Below are 18,578 nucleotides of genomic sequence, written 5' to 3' on the forward strand. Positions count from 1 at the left end.
AATAAAGACTGACAGATGGTTTGGTTGGTTCATATGCGAAAGTTTGATGGGTAACTTTTTTCTCATTGCGCTTCCCATTGGGGGAAATATTGTTGTAATTGAAATGTGATATACACATAAATGAGCGAAATTACGTTTTTAATTTGCATAGAATGTGTGTAGAGATTGAGTCATTTTATAAGAGGATGATAAGTGTAACTACGTTCTAAAGTTCTTTTGATAAATTTAAAAAAAAAATAATTTTTTCCTACGTAAGTTCTAGAAAAATATTGTTCAAAAGAAATTTTTCCCGGTATGTTGACTTGTACGTCGAATGACGTAGGTCGGTCAGTAGTTGACGACGGTGTCATTTTCAAAAGAAACATCCGATTAAAAATACTTTCCAACCAACCAACCGCCTGTCATCATCAATATTTTTTTTTTTTTTGTTCCAGTTACTTCGCACTACTTTTTTTTTCTCGATATAATGCTCGTTACTTTGTATACATATACATAAATAATACAGTCAGTCAAAATTATACATGTAGGCTTTTGCACTAAGAGAATGCAATGTCCAAAGTTTTTTAAAGACATTTCTCTTGAAAGTGCATTGGTTTATTAATTTTTTTTTTTTTTCAAATTTTAAGTAATAATAATTAAAACAATTAAATAATATGGAAATATAAAAAAAAAAATTGTCAACTAATTAAAACTTCAATTAGGCATTGGAAGAAATTGTTTACGACCTGCGAATAGATTATTATTAATTAGGTTGTAAGTTACTCGTAAGTACGAACCTGTGTACGTAATGTAACTTTTCTAATAAAAAAAAAAAAATTGGTTCCTATGAATAAATAAAATGGTCAGTTTTATAACTTTAAACAGTATCGCAAGTGTCACATATTATTCAATTGTAACGAAAGTTATAAGAAAAATTACAAAAAAATATTTCTTGGAAGTGCACCCAATTACTTCGAAATAAAATCTCAAAAATGTAAATTCTATTCTCTTTCTCTTTGTCTTAATTTTTTAATGCGTATTAATTTGATAATAAATTAAATGTTTTCGAATTTGCCTAAATCATTTGAACTGAGACAAAAAAATTTGAATCCAGAAAACTTAGCTTATAATTAAGAATGGGAATCATCTGGAAAATCCAAATTACTTATAATTTTTTTTTAAGGTATTCAAGTCAAAGATTACACTGGTTAACAAAATTAAACTTTTTTTTTGTTGCCGAAACAAAAATGTACTTTTCTGAAGGTTTTCGGTGTGCTGAATTCGAATCCGAAATCAAAAAAAATTAATCAGCTCCCGTTTTTTGAAATATTACCGTTAGAAAATGCAGCACTTCGGACCTTATTCTTTTATATAATGGAAAATTGTTTGAGCATATTTAGTAACGGTTTTTATAAGGACTATTTACCACCTTTTTAAATCTGTTTAAATCTTTCCGATATCTTTTTTACTGCCCGAGATATCCTCAGTTGTTTGGTATTTTTATAAATTTTATGAAGCCAAACCCACTGACTTCAGTTTAAGATATCTCGGGCAATACAAAAGATATTGAAAAGATTTAAACAGGTATCGAAAGATGGTAAACAGTTCTTATAGAAACCGTCACTATATATGCTCAAACAATTTTCCTTATACAAAAGAATAACATCCGAAGAACTCAAAAAAACGTTTTTTTTTTTGCATTTTCTAACGGTTATATCTCAAAAACGGGAGCTGATTAGTAGTTTTTGACTTCGGATTCGAGTTCAGCACACAGCAAAGTATATTTTTGTTTCGGCAACAAAACACTTGTAAACCAGTGCACAGTGGGTCCCGCCATAGGTCAAAAATAAAAAAAGTAAATGTCAATTTTTTAAAATCCAATGATTAAACAACGTTCTACAATCTCGCATCGAACAAAAACCAAAAAAAAATTGACGGTTACCCTTTTTTTCATTTCTTAATAGCCATTCAAAGTCGGTATATAAAAAAAGGTACAGTTTTTTTTATCGCTGCAGTTATAAGGTGTGAACTTGCGATAGTGATAGCGGGTGTTAAAAATTGTGAACAGTATTAAATTGTTATGGATATTAAACGAGAAGGTTAATACTTTCTAAAAACATAAATTATATTGTTAAATATCATTAAGGCTAATTGTAATGGGGCTCGTTAACGAAGCAATTTTAACCATTTTTATTTAGCTCAATTTTCATTAAATTAGAGATTTAGTTGGTTTGCCTTCGAGTGCCCTCTACAATTTAAGTTCTCAAATGAAGAATACCGTTCTACCTTTCGAAATAATAGCGCCATTTTTTCCCCTTTTCGAGTAATACGAGTTTAAATGACCATACACGGAGAAAAAAAATTACAACGTAAAACTAAAAAAATTCCTTTTTGGCACTATTATTTTTATAAAAGACTGAACTAGAGGGTAAGGGTAAAGTGCTCGACTGACAGGCAGGTCCATTTCCGGCATTAACCATTTTTTTTTTATATTTTCAAAAAAAAATTTGTTTACCTTTTTTTATTTTTCTTGAAAATAACCAAAATTTTAAAAAACTGACTTGATGCATTTTTTTGCAATAATAAATCATATAAAATGATAATACAGGTGTTTCATTAAAAAAAAAATGGTCATTATATTTTTGCCCGCACTTTGTATGGGAGGTGACCCACTGTGCAGTGTTATAGTTTCTTCTTCTTTTAATCCGACGTATTACTTTGTTTATTTTATTTTAGTTTTTTTTTACGCATTTCAATAAATGGATTTAAAATTGAAAAACAACAATAAAAAAACGAAAACAAAAACAAATAAAAATAAAATATTTCAAAGATTAAGAAACAAAATGAAAATGAATAAACAGGAAACTGTTGTAGGTAAAACATTTATTTAACACAAAATTTATTTTAATGAAAAAAATTGTTTTTCGATTTTTGGAAATTTTAAGACTTTTCGTGTTTTAAGAATTCTGCATTCACTTGCTTTATAGAAGAAAGTACCCACAATAGGTTCAAATAATCGTTAAAATATAGTAATTGGGATAAAAGTCTGATGCCATTGCGGTCATAGATATTGCTAAAAATGGTTCAAAAGTTAGTCAGTATGTACCTCGAGATAAATCTTAAGTCACTGAATGTTTACTTTTTTGAGTGATTGGAGTGATGGAGTGATTGAGTATAATAAGATGTTAAAATTCAAATGACATCTGCTCCTATGTGTTTTTTTTCTCTAGTTCGATAGTACGGCTTATCAGTTAGATGCTGTCGTACCCTTTTAAAATACAACATTTTGGTCGATGTTTATCGAGATTGTTATAAAAATATTAGCCTGAATAGACTGAATTTTAATATTTTATTCATCGAACGAAATTTTGTATTTTAGAAGGGATCGACAAAATTTTACTCAAAAGAGGTCATTTGAACATAACAAAATAAAAAAAGTATGATTTTTAGGAGTTTTTTCTATTTTCGATTTTTGCTAAAACTGTTCAGTGAATTATTTTGAAATTTTGTTTTTGTGTGTTATTTAACAATGGGGGTTATCGTGAATAAAAATTTCCCTCTGTAATGTTTCGCTTGTTCATAAATATTGGTGCGAATTTATTGGCAAAGGCAAAACATTTTCATAGAGTTTCCAGGAAATAAATTCTAAAGAAGAGATTCACTAGCGCAAAAAAAAATTCTTGACAATATTCAGCACTTGGAAGTTCTAATTTCAAAATGTAAGGTTAGATGAGATTTTAAATGTATTTTTAATTTTGAAATTGCATTTGAAAATTTTGAATATCGTCAAAAATCACAAAATTTTCTATTGTTACTTTATCCAATTTGTTGAAATTTCGAAAGCCTTGGACATTTCTATGTAACTTTGTTCTACTTTCGAAGTGTTCGAAAGTTAATTAAATACATACCTATCGATTAGGGTGGGTCAAAAAAATCGAAATTCTTTTTTTTGATTTGGTACTCCGAAAAATCGATTGCTAGACCCCTTTAGAATATACACACCAAATATGAGCTCTTTATATTAATGGGAAGGTCCTCCACTTTTCCATTCCACTTCCATTTTTACATCAAGCTTCTACTAAAAAAAAATAATTTTTTTATTAACTGACTTTTTAGCAAATTTCTTTTCATATTCTTGTAGGAAATTGAACGCTCTACAAAAAAGGCCTTATACACTTTTTTCGTTTATCTAACCGTTGAATAGATATTTGAGGTCCAAAAATCGAAAAAATCTTTAAAAATTCGTTTTTTGTTCTTAATTTTGTAACAAATTGAAAAATTATAAAAATCAAACGCGCAGGACATATTCTTGTTGGAAATTGATTGCTTCACAAAAAAGGTCTTGTTAACTTTTTTCATTAATCTAACCATTCTAAAGATATTCGAGGTTATTATTTTTTTTAGTAGAAGCTTGATGTAAAAATGGAAAATTGCAAAGCGGAGGACCTTCCCCTTAATATAAAGAGCTCATATTTGGTGTGTATATTCTAGAGGTGTCTAGCAATCGATTTTTCGGAGTACCAAATAAAAAAAAAAGAATTTCGATTTTTTTGACCCACCCTAATCGATATGTATATACTTCCTATTGTAACTGCATTTCTAAAATTAATAACACCAGTCAAAATAAAACGCAATAAAGAATTTGACGTGACTAGATCTGTATAATTTTCGTTCGTTACAGAATTACAAATACACTGACACTGAGGTAAAAAACGCAATGTAAAATGTTCAACGTTGATTTAATGCTGAAAAAATTAACATGAAACTTCTTCAAAATAAAATTGAAACAACGTAAGAATTTTTTTTATTTTTGTCGGACTTCACCTTCTGTTGCATTTTATCACTCTAATTTTCAACAGAGAGATAGCACGGTGGTAAAGCATTTGCCTAGAGACCCAAGAGTTGTAGGTTCAATCCCCAGTGGCTGCAAATTTTTTCTTTTTTTTTTATAAATTGATGTTTTTTTGAAAGTTGAAACAACTTTGATTTAAAGATGTTTTATAACGGTAAACCACTTTAAACTAACGATGCTCTACTTTGATTTTAAAATGTTCGTCTTCAACGCAAAATCAATCCGAAAAATAGTTGAATCAACGTGGTTTTCGTTGATTTTAAGTTGTTTTTTTCCCTCAGTGTTTTGCAAATTAGAACACGTTTTTCTGTAGAATCGAAATTACATAGTTCGGCCCCTGATGTCTTATATGAACATCATTATTTCATTATTATGTATGACACTAATTTTTGATGTTTAATCTAAAAAATCATAAGAAAATGTGCAATTTCTTTTTCGTTAAATTGAAATTTATATGTTAATATGTATATTAGTTAAAAATGAAATAAAATCAAATTTGCAATTAAAAAAACATTAAGTCAAACTCCAAATTTATGTGGTATCGCATAGGTCACATTTGACATTGTGTATTTACATAAAAATCAATTTAATCAAACAACAACAGTAAAACTGAATAAAGTATCTCGTATCTATGGCATTTAATTTCTTATATAAAAAAAATATTAACATAAAATTTTATGTAAGTTCTTTTTTTTTTTTTTTTTGAATAAAATGATTTTTGAAACCAAAAAAATTTGAAAAATTAAAAAAAACCTACATATATCACCTTTTTTGAAATACGGTACAAAAAATATTTTTTTTAATTAAAATCGTTAAAGCCGTATTTGAAAAAACAACCTTTTTATTTTTTGACGTTAAGTATAAAGGGTTAGAGTAGAAATTATTCAACCTCGTTATAAAAGCAACTTAACTAACAAAAAATATAATTTCTTTTTCATCCAATCCAAATATAAATTCCTTTGCTGAAAATCATATTTTGCCTCACTGTACTGTGTTCATCTTTGACTGCGTCTTCTTCTTCAATTACAAACATTGAGGTCAAATGTACATATTTCGATATTATTTTTCGTGTTTTTTTTTTTTAAATTGTTTATTTTCGTTTTTTTTTTTCAGTTCCTATAACTATTAAAAATTGCCGCATTGTTTAATTAAAAATGCCGGCATAGAAACGGTGTGAAATTTTAATTGAAAACAATATTTTATTATTTGTTCGTGCGAACTTGTTAATAATGTTTTATTTGAAGGTCATAATTATTATTTGAAATTTTTAAAAGGTAAACTATAATAATCACTACCTCTTAACACACTTTGTTTAAGAGCTTACTACCTACATAGTAACTTCGGGAGTCCACGATTTTTTTAGATTTTTTTAAGAATTTCTTTGCCTATAAAAAATACATTTTTCAATCACAATTTTCTAACTTCCTATCCAGCTGTGCAACTAAAATCCATATTTTTAAATTGATGCAGCTCATAAATCTGAATCTGACCGTTTAATTTTATTTTTACTCTTAATCCTTTGACACTGAAACTTAATAAATTTAAATTCAATTCGTTCTACATAACTTTATTTTCTCTTTCTAATGTCTCAAATTAAGAGAAATAAAAAAAAAATACTTTCCGTAACTTTTCTTCCATCCCATTTTAAATACTTAAATTACTTTCGTATTTTGAATTCTCATGTTCTATTACTGAAAATAGAATATAAAAAAAAACTTCTTTAGCAGAACATGGTTTCGATCCACGGACCTCTGGGTTATGGGCCCAGCACGCTTCCACTGCGCCACTCTGCTTGAAGACAGGGGTTGTCTAAATGTGTATAACTGCGTAGAGGGAAAGATTGCGAAATAAAAACAGAAGTGGTGGCAAATTATTATCAGTGTTTGTTGTTGTTTTTTTAACATGAATTCAGCATATCGTCAGCGGAAAGTAAAATTGTTCCAAGTCTTTAATAAATCGTAGGGAGTTAGAAAAATGTTGCGTTCTGCAGACGATATTTTAAAATTACAAACATTATCTACGAATTGAAATATGTACCTATACCTATAATCATTTTAAAAAAATATATGAATCTACCTATTTCGCGATTGAATTTAGTGACATTTTAATCGTTTTTCAACCGTTTTTTTTTTTTATATACGAGAATAATGTTTGATGTAAGTACAGTAGGGTGGTTCTTCTCATAGCCGTAGCTAGGATTTCATTTCGGGGGGGTTACCTCAGACCGAACAAATTTTTTTTTTTTAGGAACCACAACTTTTTTATCATTCTATATGCAGTCGATTCTTAATTCCGCTAAAGCAAATGGTCATTAGAACTGTGTCAGAGCGAAAAACTTGCCAATATCCTTTTTAAGTATTTTTTAGGAGAGAAATTCATAGTTAAAAGTTTAAAATAGCTCTGCTTACCGTAGAAGAACTTAAAAAATGTACCGAATATAAAATGGCCGAATATTCGGCGGCATCTCTAGTTTAAATTGGTACAAAGAGTGATAAGTTGTTTGATATAAATTTTTTTGAAAAAATAAATTTGAACCATTATTAGGCTTTATACAAAAAATTGGTTCGTACAATTTTATATATAAAAACATTGAAAAATGAAATTTTTCTCGCACTGAAATTTTGTAGCAGAAAATTGATATATTCTATCATATCAATTAAGTTCTAAATTAAGTCGGGAATACTTAAAAATTAAAATTTTAAATAATCCAAGTTGTTGTGGCATGAGCTAAGTACTTCTTTTTGAAATTAAACTATAAACTTAAATTGTTTAATTTTCTAATTTGAAACAATTTGATAATAGAAAGCTAAAAATATAACGAAATATTTTACATAGGTACTACACTCTCTGAAATAAAAGGATAAGATGTCAGAAAGACTTAAATAGATTTAACGGTAGTGTTTCAAAAACGAGATGCGATCGAATATTTATGTCTTCGGATTTGAGTTCAGCAACCCTTTGAAAAAATATAGTTTAGTCTCGACACCAAAAACCTTGTAGAAATACTTGTGTTATCTAAAGGGTTCTTTAAAGGTATTCACATTTTTTATTTATAAGGTATTTACATAGTACTTTAGGAAATGATCAAAGAGGTAAAAACTATTTTTTTTTAAATATCCCTTACCAAACGTTGTAATGGACCACAAATTTTTTGTTTTTCCTTATAAAAACTTCATCGACAGCATCTTTAACGATACGAAATTGGTAGAGACTTTTAGGGAGATTTTCAGATAGGTAATTAAATTACTAAAATACACAAACAAACCATTTAGTACTGCACATTTTAGACTTGTATTTTTTTAAACTATATCTTTTGATTTTCTGAAAAAAAATTTCGGGGGGGTTGAACCCCATAACCCCCCCCCCCCCCCCCCCCCTTAAATACGGCTATGGTTTTTCTCTCAGAGACTCAAAATGTTGGAAATAAACAAAAAAAAAAACATTTTTTAAGAAAAAAGAAGTTCTTATTTTAATTTCAAAAAATCAAAGAACTTATCGCTTTTCATCACAAATTACTTTAAAATATTAAATTTAAATATTTTATACACATTATTTATAGCTAACAATGTTTGTTTTGTCTTATAATTAATTTTTTTTTTTCATATCAGAAAAAAAAACATTGATACATTTATTTAAAATACCAAAATTATAAGACTCCAATCTTAGAGCTTCAAAACTTCAAAAAATTAAAAAAAAATTTCAAATAAAAAGCCGCCCTAATGTACATTAGAGTGGACCAAAAAAATCATTTTTTCATTATTTTGATTTGCTCTACCGAAAACTTGTTTTCTCGACACAAAATAATGCTACCCTAATTTTTTCAGAATTTTTCGATGATGTTTAGGGGTTGCGCGCACCCCTTTTATAAAAAAAATAAGCTCTTTTAGTTTTTAATTTTTTTAAAGCTTAAATAATTTTTTAATCGAAAAGCTGTTTGAGGGAAAAGTATTGAGTATCAATAGATCTACTTACATCAATTTTTCTTTTTTCAAAAAAAAATATTTTTGACTGATTCCCAGGCGTTAGAAGTCGAAATTACTGGTAAATGCTGGGAAAAAAGCCTAAAAACTATGTTTTACTGTTGTTTATAACGGTTAAAATTATTTTTATCGTATTCCTCATCAAATTTACTTTAAAAACCGTGCTTTTATATTGCTAAATTCTTCTTAGATTGATAAAAGAAAAATAATTTTTAAAAAAGATCGTACCAAAACAAGTGAAGGAAAAATGGGGGAGGGTACTATATCTTGCGCGACGAGATTTGATAACAGTATTTTGTAGAGGAGTTAAATACGATCCTTTTTCATTATGGGAGGGGTGGTCTATCTGGCTCCGTTTAGGCGGGAATGGCAATTTCCTAAAAAATGACTTAAAATGATAAAAAATATATTAAAATACAATGGCAACACTTACAGTTATGAATGATAGCTTTTTCAAAAGCTGGAACTGTACACTTTATTCTAATTTTGAAGTAAAGTTATTTCAATCAATTGTTTTTGAAATAATCGATTAAAAAGTAAAAAATTGGGAAAAAAAAGTTTAAAAAACACATTAAATACTGTTTTTTGTCAATTGTGGATTACAATACAAAAAATGGCTGATAAAATAAAGTGTCACAATTGATTCCTTATCAAATACTGAAGTCCATATGTTTTAATGCTTTCTAGTTTTTGAGAAAATTGAAAAATAAAACAAATTCTTTTTATCAGATTATAATTTTTATGGCTGTTTTTAATATTTTTGCCACCATCAAAAAACATATCCGATATTCAATATTATAAGGCGCTGCATCAACAACAACATCATTAAAAAATATGGATAGTTATCAAAATAAAATTTCGTGGAACCAGAAGGACGATCTCGAGTAGGTCTGATAAAAAAGAAGTTTTTTTTATTTTTCAACTTTATCAAAAACTAGCAAGTATTAAAACTTATGGACTTCAGTATTTGATAAGGAATCAATTGTGACACTTTATTTTATCAGCCATTTTTTGTATTGTAATCCACAATTGACAAAAAACAGTATTTAATGTGTTTTTTAAACTTTTTTTTCCCAATTTTTTACTTTTTAATCGATTATTTCAAAAACAATTGATTGAAATAACTTTACTTCAAAATTAGAATAAAGTGTACAGTTCCAGCTTTTGAAAAAGCTATCATTCATAACTGTAAGTGTTGCCATTGTATTTTAATATATTTTTTATCATTTTAAGTCATTTTTTAGGAAATTGCCATTCCCGCCTAAACGGAGCCAGATAGACCACCCCTCCCATAATGAAAAAGGATCGTATTTAACTCCTCTACAAAATACTGTTATCAAATCTCGTCGCGCAAGATATAGTACCCTCCCCCATTTTTCCTTCACTTGTTTTGGTACGATCTTTTTTAAAAATTATTTTTCTTTTATCAATCTAAGAAGAATTTAGCAATATAAAAGCACGGTTTTTAAAGTAAATTTGATGAGGAATACGATAAAAATAATTTTAACCGTTATAAACAACAGTAAAACATAGTTTTTAGGCTTTTTTCCCAGCATTTACCAGTAATTTCGACTTCTAACGCCTGGGAATCAGTCAAAAATATTTTTTTTTGAAAAAAGAAAAATTGATGTAAGTAGATCTATTGATACTCAATACTTTTCCCTCAAACAGCTTTTCGATTAAAAAATTATTTAAGCTTTAAAAAAATTAAAAACTAAAAGAGCTTATTTTTTTTATAAAAGGGGTGCGCGCAACCCCTAAACATCATCGAAAAATTCTGAAAAAATTAGGGTAGCATTATTTTGTGTCGAGAAAACAAGTTTTCGGTAGAGCAAATCAAAATAATGAAAAAATGATTTTTTTGGTCCACTCTAATGTACATATATACTTACGTTGCAAATTGTTGAAATCAATTGAATGGACCAACACAAAATTATGGTAGCAAATGCGTTTTATTTAATTGAAAAATAAATATCTTTTCATAATAAGTTTTTGAGGTCAATCAATAGTCAAAGAAGTCACAAGTAGCAACTCACTTATTTTCATCAATAACATACCTACCTACCTGTTTTGCAATGTATTTGATGAAAGTTCATGGTCTTCAATATACTTAATTGTGGGTTAGTAATGTTTTTGTTTTTTTTTTTTTTTTGTTTAACATGTTAAGTATTCAATAATTGTTTGTACATATAATTCACACTATTACTTCTTCTTTACATACAAGTACGAGTACACTGAGGGAAAAAAATACTTAAAATCAATTTTTTCAACATGTTTTAACCAAAAAATGTTCCTATTAAAATTTTTATAATTCAAAAATTCTTTTACCGACTTTTATGAATGAAAATAAAGCATAAAAACAAAATCGTAAAAAAGTTAAAACTTACTTGAAACATAAAAAAGTACACATAAAAATCTGTTTAGAAAATTAACTTATTTAAAAGATAATTTATCGTTTTTAAAGAAAGTTTTTTATACCCCGTTCTCTCCTACACCGATTTGTATGAAGCATATGTGTATACTTTTAAAGACGTGGATTGAAAAATGTGTTTCCTTTTATTTTTGTTTAAATTTTGACATTGTTGAAAAGTAGAAACTTGATAAAAAAACTTTAAAAGTTATTGTAAATATTTTTTGAAACAGTTTATAATTAAATGCTCAAAATTTCAAGGTAAAGAGATTTTCATTATATGTACAATTAGCCCAGGGTCGATAATTTTTGAAACCAAAAAAAATCATAGTAGGATGAAACCCATTGGAAAAGGAGGTGAATATGATAAAAATAAATAACGGGCGAGCCGAGTTCGGGAAGTGGGTGGGTTGCGTTTTTAATGGTAAAAAATGGTAGATCTCGATTTCCGACAAAACTGCAAGTCCTATGGAAAAAAGTTGTATAGCAAAGTTGTAGATAATAAAAATATCTACAGCTAATGCCTCAACAATTTTTTCACATAACCTCAAAATTTATGTAAAAAATTCAAAAAACCGAGTTTTTGGTTTTTTTATTTTTATCTTTTTCAGAACAATGTTTTTTTCTACGAAATTTGGTGAAAACCTACCTTATTATGTCCCAAATACACAGTAATTTATTTGATTTAAAATATTTTTTTTTTTTTTCCTTATTTTGACTTAAAATCATAAAAACACCCTAATTTTCAATCGAAAATTCAGGTGTCAAAATATCAGCTTTTTTCAAAAAATCGGTTTGTATTTTGTTCGTTTAAATCTTTACTTCCAGATTGTGTAAACAAAAATTTACATTAGTATACCATACTACATGTTCTTGGCAAATGAAAAAAGCTTAAATTCGAAAAATTTTTTCAACATTATTTACAATTTTGGCCTATTTATTGAAATTCACACTTTAATTCCACAAAAACTGAAATATTTTATGTAACATTGATAAATATTATGGTTTTGTGTAATTGAAGTGTAAATTTTGATAAATAGGCCAAAATTGTAAATAATGATAAAAAAAAAATTCGAATTTAAGCTTTTTTCACTTTTTACATTTTTCAAGAACATATACTACATGTATAATAGACAAAATACTTTCTTTATCGGAATCACTCGTTCATTTCAAAAACAATTGATTGAAATAACTTCATTTTAAAATTAATATTAAGGGCCAGTTGTACAAACGTGGTTCAGCCTCGGATCAGGAATCTTACCCACCGATTTCGGTGGATTAGCTGCGGGTCAACTTCGGTTCAAGCATGGATTTGGCTATTTTTACATATGTGGACCTTGCACGGGTGCTAAACGGGAACCTTACCACTGATTTCAGAAGATAAAAGTTGCTGATCCGCGGATCAAATATTTGTACAACTGGCCCTAAGTTTATAATTCTAGCTTTTGAAAAAAGTTTCAATCAAAACTGTAAGTGTTGCCGTTGTTTTTTAATAATTTTTTTTATTTTAAGTATTTTTTTTAGGAAAATTGCCTCTCCCACCAAAACGGGGGGGACATAGACCCCCCCATCCATATTTAACAATAATTGTATTTAACCCCTCTACAAAATCTCATAATCAGTTCTTGGTGCTTAAGTTATCGTACTTTCCCCATAAATGTTTCTATTTTACTTGAGTAAAACTAAAAATGCGAAAAAAAAGATAGATTAAAATGGCCATACTTCAGTTAATTTTCAATGAAAAAATTTAGTGAGTACAGCATTTTGAAGGAAATTTAATCTTCTTTTCTTTAGAGCAATGTTTATGTCTATCTCAACCCAAAAAAAAATGTACTAAAAAAGCAAAAAAAACTCAAAAAATCGATTTTTTTTGATATATTTTTTATGATTGTTTCGACTATTTTGGTATGGAATTTTTTTTTTTTTTTTTTTCAATTTTTAAAAAACATTATTCCAATAGGAAATTTAATTCTCTACAAAACGTTTTATGTGCTATATATCAAAATTTTGCTTGGTTTACGAGGTATATTGAAAACACCAAAAAGGGGGCTTTTGCACCCCTATCTTCAGTTTCCACCCTCTCATTTAATAGCACTCCGCGGTTTTATCTTCTCTTATAACCCATTGAACGATTCCTGCAATAAAAACCCGTGAACGTCTTAGTTCCTTTCTAAACTACATAATCAATAGCCTATTCACCTCCTTTTCCAATGGGTTTCATCCTACTATGATTTTTTCTTACTTTTTAATGTTTTTGAAGGCTTCGGCACTGGTCTAATTAATGTACTACCAAAAACAAAATAAAAAAATAATTTATATAACGATTTAATAGTTTTCGAGCTGATACTTCTACCACAAAGAAAAATGTTTTCAGTAAAACATAATTAAAACCTGACCAGTATATTTATAAAATTTAGTACAATTTTATATAAACAAAAAAAGTCCATCTATAAATACCTATTAAAAACAAAAATGCACAGTATTGAATTTTAACTGCATACCTACTATTTTTAAGTTGTTTGTAATTATACCTACATATTTATAACAATTTTATACTTAAATAACATGCATCATTGCATAAAAAGGATTATAACTTTAAATAGCTAATCAGTCAACTAGTAACTTGGTGACATATCACATATTTTTGCTAATGCTCAGTACTTATATTAAACACAACAGCATAGCATTTATCCCACATTGAAGTTATCTAATATTTGACACCCATAATTTGCTACAACTATAATAAAATGACAAGTAAAAAACACCGCTTACAAATTTTCCACCTTGCTTACATTTTTTGTTGTTATGAGATAACTTTGCATCCTTTCTTCAAATATGCAGGTTGTTGAATACAAATTCCAGTTTCTATCAACATTTTTTTTTTTTACTTGATTTTGTTGAAGATGTTATGTAACTTACCTCAGATGGAGATAGTTCGCATAAACTTCCTGTTTTCACACTTTACTCTTAGGGTAACATATGGCTTCCTAAAATTATTTTATTTTTACTTACAAAAAATTCCTAAAGTTTTTCAAAAGCAATGATGAAAAACATAAGACCTTGTCGTAAAACTTGACTGCCTTTTAAATAAAACCCCACCAAAGTCATTCTTTATTTTTAAGCTTATTAAATATTCAACGAAATAAAATTTTGATTAAAAATTCAAGTCAAATATCTGTCCCATTAGATTTTAAAGCCAATCTCAACCTGATATACCTTGTCCTACATACGTAATGAAAATAGATTTGCTTTAGAAGTTCACTGACTTATCTGCCGGTTTTTTTTTTTTTTTTTTGTTATATTGTATTTAAAAAGCCGGCTTTTTTTGATTATGTTTTGTTTACATTTCGTTTTTATTTAATTTGATTGACAAAGGGTTGTTGACACTTGCAAACTGTCATCAGGTATGAGCTTTTAGTTATCTATTTTCTTATTAACTTGTTTGATTTTCTGATATCAGATATTGTAGTTTTTTTTACAAAATAACTTTAAAAGCTTTTGAAATATTCCCACGGCGCGCCGCGGTGGGAACGACTTTTTTGTGAGTCAAAATAAATTTCTCTATCTATCTATTTGTTCGTAAACTTTCAAATTGTTCATACAAAAAAGCAAACAATTATTATTCGATTTAGATAAAATCTATTTTTAGATTATTCGCATCGTGGTAAAGATATAATCACTCTTTTTTGATGAGGTTAATTTTTTGTTTGTTCAATTATTATTTTTTTATTTTTTTTTTTTTTATTTTTTGAAATTTTTGTTTAAGAAAATTTAGAAATTCATTTTCATTTTTAAAGTTATTTGGGTCATAATATTTTATGGTTTTTGCAGTTTTGAATTTAATGACTCCAGTTATAAATTTTTTAGTGCAAATATGTGCACGATTTAGGCCACCAACGCACAACGACATCCCAGATATTGTTAGAATTCAGATCTTTGTCTGAACCAATTTCGGTCAATTATAGTAAACTAATAATTCTAATTATATTGACACATTAGTAAATACACTGTGATAGTTCAAAAAACCGACAGAGGGTTTTCATGTCTACTAAAGATAATCGAGATCGAGTATGCTGAACACGATGGCGTTCTTAGTTTTTCTGGATTAGGTCAAATAAGAAAGATTTTTGCATTGGAAATTTTGTTTGCACATGCCAAAAATGAGGGTATAAAACACCATATATTTTCGAATTTTTGATTTTTTATCGATGTAAAATGATGGAAAATCTTTTTTTTTTTTGAAGAACTATACGTAAAAGAAGTTATTTGAAAAAAATCTGTCGAATGACTATTTAAATCAATATTTTATTTAAAAAAACGTGGACTTTTCTTTCACTTTTTCTTACATTTTTTAACTATAAAGTTACAAATGTATGCGAAAATTCAAATTTTTTTGTACACACCTTGTATGTGTTAGTGCTCTGGAATATTATACATATGTAGATGTTGATATTTAATTAAGAAATCAGGTATGGTATCAATATTTTTATTTAAATTTTTTTCTTTATTCAAAAACTCAGTTTTCTTTCAATTTGTTTTAAAATTAAAAAACAACACATATAATACAGTAAAATAGGGAGAAAAAAGGGGTAAATCTCGGAATGAATGTTAGTAGAAATTTTTTTTGCTCAATATCTTCCTTTTGCCATTCTATAACATATCTCAAAAGTCTAGAAAAATCTCATGTCCGCTTGTCGCGATTTCAAGGTCAAATCGCGAAATGGAGATTTTCAAAATTAGCAGAAATAGGCTATGGTACTATATACACATATGATACATGATGTCAAGGTATTTTTTAATGCTGATTCCAAAAAATCTAAAATCAAGACAATCTGAAGTCTCTGGAAAAAGTTATACCTGTTTTTCATCTGTCAACTCATATTATTATAACAGTTGCAAACTTACTGCCGAAAAACCCTTAAAAGTTATGGTAGATGAACCAAATTTTGCATGAAGATTTTAGAATCCATCATTATTAAAAACCAAAACAATCCATTACAAAAAATATATATACCTACGAAATAATGGTATTTTTTGATGGAGGGGCAAATTTTAGGATATGCACTAAAGAAGATTCTTGTTCATCTTAGGAATAAGTGCTAATAGGCTAATTTTTTCATTTTAATCTTTGTTTGGATATTCTTTAACTACCCTCAAAAATCTAAAAAAATCTCATGTCCGCAAGTCCTAATTTTCTTGGTTTGAAAATAAGGTGCAGATTTTAAAAAATTAATAAGAAAAGTTTAAATTTTTATATGTATACCAACATAAGCGACATGATTTAAAGGTATTTTTTAACACTTATTCCAACAAAACTCACAAACAAGTCAACCTAACCATCCCTGAAAAGTAATGCACCTTATTCATGTTGATCTGACACAAATATCTGAAGTGTAGTTTTTCAATTTTTTAAAATCTGCACCTTATCTTCAAACCAAGAAAATTAGGACTTGCGGACATGAGATTTTTTTAGATTTTTGAGGGTAGTTAAAGAATATCCAAACAAAGATTAAAATGAAAAAACTAGCCTATTAGCACTTATTCCTAAGATGAACAAGAATCTTCTTTAGTGCATATCCTAAAATTTGCCCCTCCATCAAAAAATACCATTATTTCGTAGGTATATATATTTTTTGTAATGGATTGTTTTGATTTTAAATGATGATGGATTCTAAAATCTTCATGCAAAATTTAGTTCATCTACCATAACTTTTAAGGGTTTTTCGGCAGTAAGTTTGCAACTGTTATAATAATATGAGTTGACAGATGAAAAACAGGTATAACTTTTTCCAGAGACGTCAGATTGTCTTGATTTTAGATTTTTTGGAATCAGCATTAAAAAATACCTTGACATCATGTATCATATGTGTATATAGTACCATAGCCTATTTCTGCTAATTTTGAAAATCTCCATTTCGCGATTTGACCTTGAAATCGCGACAAGCGGACATGAGATTTTTCTAGACTTTTGAGATATGTTATAGAATGGCAAAAGGAAGATATTGAGCAAAAAAAATTTCTACTAACATTCATTCCGAGGTTAAACCCTTATTTGACTGGATTAATAATATTTTTCACAGTCTTTCTTTAACTTAAGCGGGGTTTTCACTTTAACGAACCCCGTTTAACTGAAGAAAATATTTGGAGATCAGAAAAGTGTTTCAGATAAGCGGGTTTTTCTCTTAAGAGGGTTTCTCTTAAGCGGGTTTTTATGTAATATCAAATTTTGTTAGTAGCATGACCGTTTCTTTTTTTGAAAATGGAATCTATTCGCAATAATCATACTCGTATGGTATATCTTCATCGGTTTCCACCATAGCACATGATTTGTGGGACCATTTTTGGTACATAAAAAGTACATTTAAGGCATCCACCTTTTGATTTGGATTTTAAAAGCAGCTGCAAGGAGAACAATCATCACTTACAGTTATTTGGTGCCTGTCGCTTATCTGTTTTGACTCCTTTAACGGTCATTTATTTTTTATTTATTTTTTTAGCTACTTGAGCCCATGGGCGTTTTGCCTCCTTCCGATCTTACCCGATATTCTAGAATATTTTTTTTCTTAAGGTTCAAACCTTTAGGATTCATTCTTTCACAAAAAAATACTCTTGAATGTCCAACTTTCATTATAAAAAAGAATGAGTTAAAAATTTTAACGATCTTACTGTTAAAAGTGCAACTTACTTTTAACATAAACGGTAACGATTTTTTGAAAAATCACAAAAGTTGCCGTAACTTTTCGGCGTTTCAACCAAACTTGCTCATACTTTCAGACATGGTCGATCATACCAAAAGCCACTTTTCATTTTGCAAGTTTTGCCAGTTTTTTTTTTTTTTTTATAGAACATAGTAAGAAAACGATTTTGCCCCCCTGCATATGTATTGCATTCAAACATTTTGTAATTTTTGTAGTTAATAAACTAAAAAATTGAAAAAAAAAATGCTGTTTTACTGCTACTTTTTCACTCTTAAGCTTAACCAATATTGTAGGTAGGTCGGTACTACCTATTCGTATTTGTAAACATAGCCATATTCTATCCTGAAATACAAGATCAAATCGTTTCCACCGAGTGATGCATTTTAATATAAGCAATACGAAAAATAGAAGAAAATCGACGATTTTTTGCCATAAACTAATGATTTAAAATGTCATTCGTCAGATTTTTTTTTTTCAAATAACTTTTTTTACGAATAATACTTCAATAAAAAATAGATTTTCCATCATTTTACATCGATAAAAAATCATAAATTGGAAAATATATGGTGTTTTAGACCCTCATTTTTTGCATGTGCAAACAAAATTTCAAACGCAAAAATCTTTCTTATTTGACCTAATCCAGGAAAACTAAGTACGCC

General features: G+C 28.1%; 1 protein-coding gene and 1 non-coding gene across 3 annotated transcripts in view; one reads left to right on the plus strand and one right to left on the minus strand.

Moving 5' to 3' along the window:
- Positions 1 to 18,578, plus strand: part of LOC129917166 (acyl-CoA Delta-9 desaturase-like) — a 70,558-nt gene that overhangs the window by 25,185 nt on the left and 26,795 nt on the right. The window lies entirely within an intron of this gene.
- Trnam-cau (transfer RNA methionine (anticodon CAU)) lies at positions 6,553 to 6,624 on the minus strand. Its single transcript has one exon. It is a non-coding gene; the product is annotated as a tRNA-Met (tRNA).

This window comes from Episyrphus balteatus, chromosome 3 (genome assembly GCF_945859705.1).
Source record: "Episyrphus balteatus chromosome 3, idEpiBalt1.1, whole genome shotgun sequence".
Classification (NCBI taxonomy): domain Eukaryota; kingdom Metazoa; phylum Arthropoda; class Insecta; order Diptera; family Syrphidae; genus Episyrphus; species Episyrphus balteatus.